This window comes from Mercenaria mercenaria, chromosome 17 (assembly GCF_021730395.1).
Source record: "Mercenaria mercenaria strain notata chromosome 17, MADL_Memer_1, whole genome shotgun sequence".
NCBI classification, from domain to species: Eukaryota; Metazoa; Mollusca; class Bivalvia; order Venerida; family Veneridae; genus Mercenaria; species Mercenaria mercenaria.
The window spans coordinates 49,679,703-49,685,702 of record NC_069377.1 but is presented as its reverse complement, the minus strand read 5'-3'; positions in this window follow the sequence as shown (position 1 = coordinate 49,685,702).

Genomic DNA, 6,000 nt, shown 5'->3' with positions numbered 1-6,000 from the left:
GCTTCTACTTATGCTAGTACTGGGACTGCTTACTGAAACTGCTCCTGCTGCTACTGCTACCTATAACTGCTCCTTCTGTACGGGCCCTGCTGTTACTACTCACTGCTTCTGCTACTGCTCTATTGATTTGTCAGCAGAAAGCCCCATACCTTCAGTTGATAACGTTTGGAGTTCGGGACTAATCGGTATTTTATCTTTAGCTGGAGACAATGAATCAACGACGTTTTCCGATTCCACATTTTGTAAATTAACATCCTGGCGCTTTGTTTCGGCTGATTTTCTTCTAGGTGTTCTGCGCATTTTTTGGATATCATCAAGTGTTAAATGATTCACAACGGGGTTCTTGGCTCGCATTCCGTTCATTCGATTTGATTTTTCATACACAGGGATCTGCATTTGTAATAAGCACGTGGCTACATATTACTTACTTTTGAGCTGCCATCCCTTTCTTCTTTTCTTGTATGGCCATTATAAATAATATCACATAAATACAGTCTGAGTCTTATACACGCCAACAAAGCATGTAGAACAGAGAGAAAAACACTTCCGATATACTCCTTTTAGCAAAGCAGTAATACATACAAAGCAGTAATACAAATCTGTAATGCATTAGGGAATTGGAAATAGATGCAATAAGCATGTGGTCTCTTTTCCAGGCAGCCACATGCTGTTTAAAGATATCGCATGCAGGCATCACGATATATGTCCGCTCTGTGATAAGAGTGCCGTCCTGACTGTCACATATATGTCATGTGTGCTGCGACGCACTGAGACATACGTATGCCCTCTTACCATGTAACTGAAATGTCTGGCCTCGAATCCGTCTTATAAAAATGACCACGGACTCTCGTAAAACTTGGTGACTTGATATTGACATCGAGTATTTTTTTTTTTTTTTTTTTTTTTTTTTGCGCGCGAACCAGTTTAGTTTTATTTCCTCATCCGCATAAAAAACTATATTGCAGTTTTAGAAAACGACTGTTTTCCAATATAACGTGATATATAAAGGAAATTGAACGTTTCCAGATGTCATATAGTATAGTTCGCTGGCTACGAATTAATTAAACAATTTAAATTTACTAAAACCACAATGTTTCGTGTAGGAAAATTACCTTACTAAAAACAGAAAACATATGTTGTATATACTGGAGAAAGAGAAAAGATCATTCTTATGAATAATTATTATATCACATGTTAACCAAAACATCATATTTAAAGTCGAATTTTATATATCAGAAGATGAAACAATGGTCTTTGTACTCTCCAACAACAATATCGCGATTTTGACTGGAAAATAAGCCTGCTACAGCATTCTTCCACTAAGATTAAATTTCATATATAGAAAGGATTCATGTTTAACCCTGTATAAAAGATCAGTGTTCTGTCTCTTAGATTTCAAAATTTCACAAAAACAAATCGACGGCATGCACAAATGTGTAGATTTATATGCTGAATATTGAATATTTAAAGACAAAATGAATTTCTATAAGAAAATCGCAATTTTCAATTCCTTTTTGATCTTTATTATACAAATTACTGAGCTTCGATGTCGTTGAACATGCAATCCATTATGATAACTTTCAAACTGTAAATAATTGTAAAGGTGTATAGTTGTAAGTGTTCAAATGATTTATAGTAAAAAGATGCTGTAGTCACCAAAATAATCACGGAATTTCGTAAATTTTCGAGATTTTCCGACATCGATATTGGTCTTTAAGTTGTTGGACTATAACATTTGGGAATGAAGTTTCTTAGCCATCTGAATTAATGTTGCCAATCAAAAAAATGAAACAATATAGATTTTTAACACAATCTTTAAAGTAAGCTAAAATTTATTTCTAAACTTTTTTGCCAAATAATCACCATTAATTATCAAGTGAGATGTTGTGCATTTTCTGTCAGCTTCGGAAGATAACCACTAATTGATAAGCAATAATACTGTTAGAAATATTTTGTAGTTATAAATATAACAACGGATTCTCGTAAAATTTGGTGATTTTCCGACTTGATAGTGACATCGAGTATCTTTATTTTTTTATTTTTATTTTTTTTTGCGCACAACAGTTTAGTTTTATTTCCTCACCAGCATAAAAGCTATATTGCAGTTTTAGAAAAAGGGCTATTGGTTTACAAACATACGTTGTAAATAGTGAATAACCTAAAATTTAAAAATCACCTTAAAATAATTTATGTACAATAAATTCGAAGTTTCTTTTAATTTTCTAAACATCAGAAATGCAAAATTCGGATATTCAACGTACCAGTATCACATATTTCATTTGTGGATTTGTGGAATATTAGTAACATAGCTATTCACCCTTAATAAAAAAGAAAGCCAAACGTTTTTACCAGCGATACGGAGGAATTTCATAAAATTCGGTTGGATGGAACCAGGTTTCTTCTTAGCTTCTAGTTGAATTCTTAACGCGACATTTCTGCTAACATAATAATAAGAACTATCTGAGACGCACGTCATACATGACATTTATTATACATTTATTGACTTATGTTTCAGTCAGTATGTTTTACGGATCTTTAAAAATGATATTGACCGAAGACGCAGAGTAAATATGTATAGAAACATTTATTGAGTGAAACATAAGTCTATAATTGTTATATTATATGCCCTTCTCAAATGCACTCATTTGACTGACCAATATTTCATACATACGAGAAAAAAGTGATTTTACAAGAGTCACCCATTTCGACCGATCAAATGAGCGCACTTGAGAACGGTATATAACATTTATATTTATTTGACTCTTGTCCACATATATGATCAATATAATACAACGTCAACGTAATTCACACCATAATTTGAATGTATATTACCATTCTATACAAAATTACAAGACAACATGTTCATACATATTAAAATAATATATTTACATCATTCACAAACAATTTACATGATAACGCCAAGGGGCAGTTTGCTAATCGTGTTGTTGAATTATAATGTAAAACAAATATAATATAGAAAATGGTAAGAAAAAAGTGGACATTAATACACAGAAAAAATGGGACTAGAAGCTTATAAAGCGATCAGATCGTAGGCGAATTGACTATAAAACAGAACTATGATTAAAAATCAAATACAGCATTATTTACAAAGATAAGATAGATTTTCGTCAGTGGGCATTAGTAAAAAGAAACACGAGTTTGTTGCTCTCTGGCAAATTAAAATATTCAGCACACTGTTAGGATAACATCAGTAGTGATACATTAATTGGATATTAATAGAAACTAATTAATAAGCAGTTAGTTATTCTATGATAAGGTGTGCATTTCAGCATCAGAATAATTGGATAATTACCCGTAATTGATAAGCGATTTTACCAATAGAAATACCTTGTAGTGATGAAAATAACAGCGGACTTTCGTAAAATTTCGAGGATTACCGACAATATTCTAGAAAAAGATATTGTGTTTTTCAACTTCTATTTTTGTTTTCGCTTTTTATTCGTATTCGCTATTGAAATCTGACATTATATTACTGATTTTCTTCATCGTATACTTTCAATTTCTGTATTTAAAGTACGTTCTTCTTTTGATTACTTCCCCTATATATAGAACAGTAAACATGAATATTACCACTCCCGTATGAACTTTATCATTTAAAATTGTATATGTATTTGTTCGCATGTGTAAACTTTGACTCTGAATTAAAGTATTGACTTGACTTGGAAAGTGAAATGTAGTATAATGTAACACATAAATTGTGGCATTGAAGAAACATTATATTTACCCTTCACTCATTCAAACAATGGTTACAGAGTAAAATGTAAAAATGAGTACGACAATATGTACACACTCATTTTTTATTTTCTGATAATTTTTTTTTTATTCTACACCGTTTAGATAAAAATGAAAAATATATGATTCCGAATAATAATACGTTCAAAATCGCCCGATACAATTTTATGCAAAAAATGGAATGCAATTTTCGTGTATTTACAAAAATAAAATGTATTATATATTAAGCAACGCAAAATGTTTTATAACTGACCCTATCGATGTAGAATAAGGGGCATTATAGCATTGAGTATATTTTTTGATACTTAAATTAAATAGCGAATCGTTGCATTTATCTCTTTGATTTTACGCAACAAGACCTAAGATTGGAATAACTAATCAAATAGTCGTCGTCTATAAAGCAGATAATATCATATAAGCAATAACAAGTAGATGTGATTATTTAACAGCGGGATGCTAATCATTTAATTACGACAAGCATGATTATTAATTATCTCTTGATCGTAAACAGTTCTCTAATTACCACTGTAGGATCAGATAAGGCACTTTAACAAAGTAGGCTGATGACACATTTAGTGTTTAAACAACAACAACAACAACAACAACAACAACAATAAATTTAAACAAACCAGTTTTATTAAGTATGTTAATAAGGACACCCAAATTGCCTCCTATTGAACTATAACTTTTTTTTACGTAGTTTGCACATCACACATTCAAGTGGTTTTTTTTCTTAATCTGCATTTCATTTACCGAATCATATTGTTCTCATATTTTTACAATTTATAAGTAAAAGAAATGAAATCACGCAATGAAGGTACGTGCATTCTTTGTAAAAATACGAATTTCGACAATTAAAATTTTATTCTTCATAGTCTACATATTCATGCTTGATTTTTTTTTCAGTTGACGTTTCAATTTTTTCCCCGTTCAAAGCATACTAAAAATATCTTAAAAAACACCTATCAAGGAAGAAGTTATGCTATTAGATGTATTTTAGAAAGCAAATAGCGTTCTCTTTGTTTCGTTAGGAAAAAGTTCAAAGACTATGTGGACAATTTCGCAAATATATACGAAATGATTTCGTGAGAATTATAACGGCATACATGTGTCTGATATTTTCTAAGACTTCTTTTTAAATATTTTCTTAATATTTACACATAAGATTTCATTAGATATCTATAAATCCGCCATACTCAAGCACTAATTTGCTCGTACATTTAATTGCAGATTGAAGAGATATATTGATAAATTTTTCGAATTATTTCGTTCGATTCAACATTAGTTGTAGACATTTCAAATTTGATTTTAATTTCCATTTTAATTAACAATAAAAAGCATTCCAAATGACTCATTGTTCAATCTGATATTCTCTTGATTACGCATAAAATTCGAGTAAAGAAGCTTTATTAAATTCTGTATGTTAGATTCAACGGAAAATCCAAAAATGCGGATGGTTCGTAAAATCAGCGACATATTTCTGTTTCTGATATTTATTTCTTTTAAACATTTTCTTTGAATACGTAAATGTAATAATATGTAAATAAAAATCGTAACACTACCAATAACAAGCACGACTTCACTAGTATCTTTTACCGCAAACGTACATTTTTAAAACTTTAAAATTGTGTTTCATTTTACATTGAAATTATTGAAAGATTAACCCAATCGAATTAATCATTCCAAACATGTACTATTTATTAAGACCACACAATAAATATTTCGATGAAAAACAATTCTGTTAGATGTGACGGAAACTCGCAAAAAAAGACGAAATAATTTCGTAAAAATCTGCGGCATAATTCTGTTTCTGTTAATTCTTCTTTTAAACCTTTTTTTGAAATTTAATATGTAAAATATTATTGAGATATCTATAAATTACCATTATCAAACAGGTATTTGATGGTATCTTTAACCACAAGATGGAAGATACAAGATAAATTACGTGCGACATTTACGTAAATTGAAAAATTTCAAATTTAATTTATAAGTTAAATATTCGCAGAATCACACCCAAATGATCACATATCGTCAATTATTAATCATTCATTATGATAACACGATAAAAAATTCGACATAATAAAGTTAAAACATTTTAAAGACAAAAACGTAGAATTTTACGTGAGATTTCCGCAAAATTTTGCGAAATCAGAAATGTTGTAAGCACAATAGCTCACCCAGAGCACTTTGTGCTGAGGTGAGCTAAAAACGGATTGTTAACAGGAAGTAATTTAATACGACGCAGTG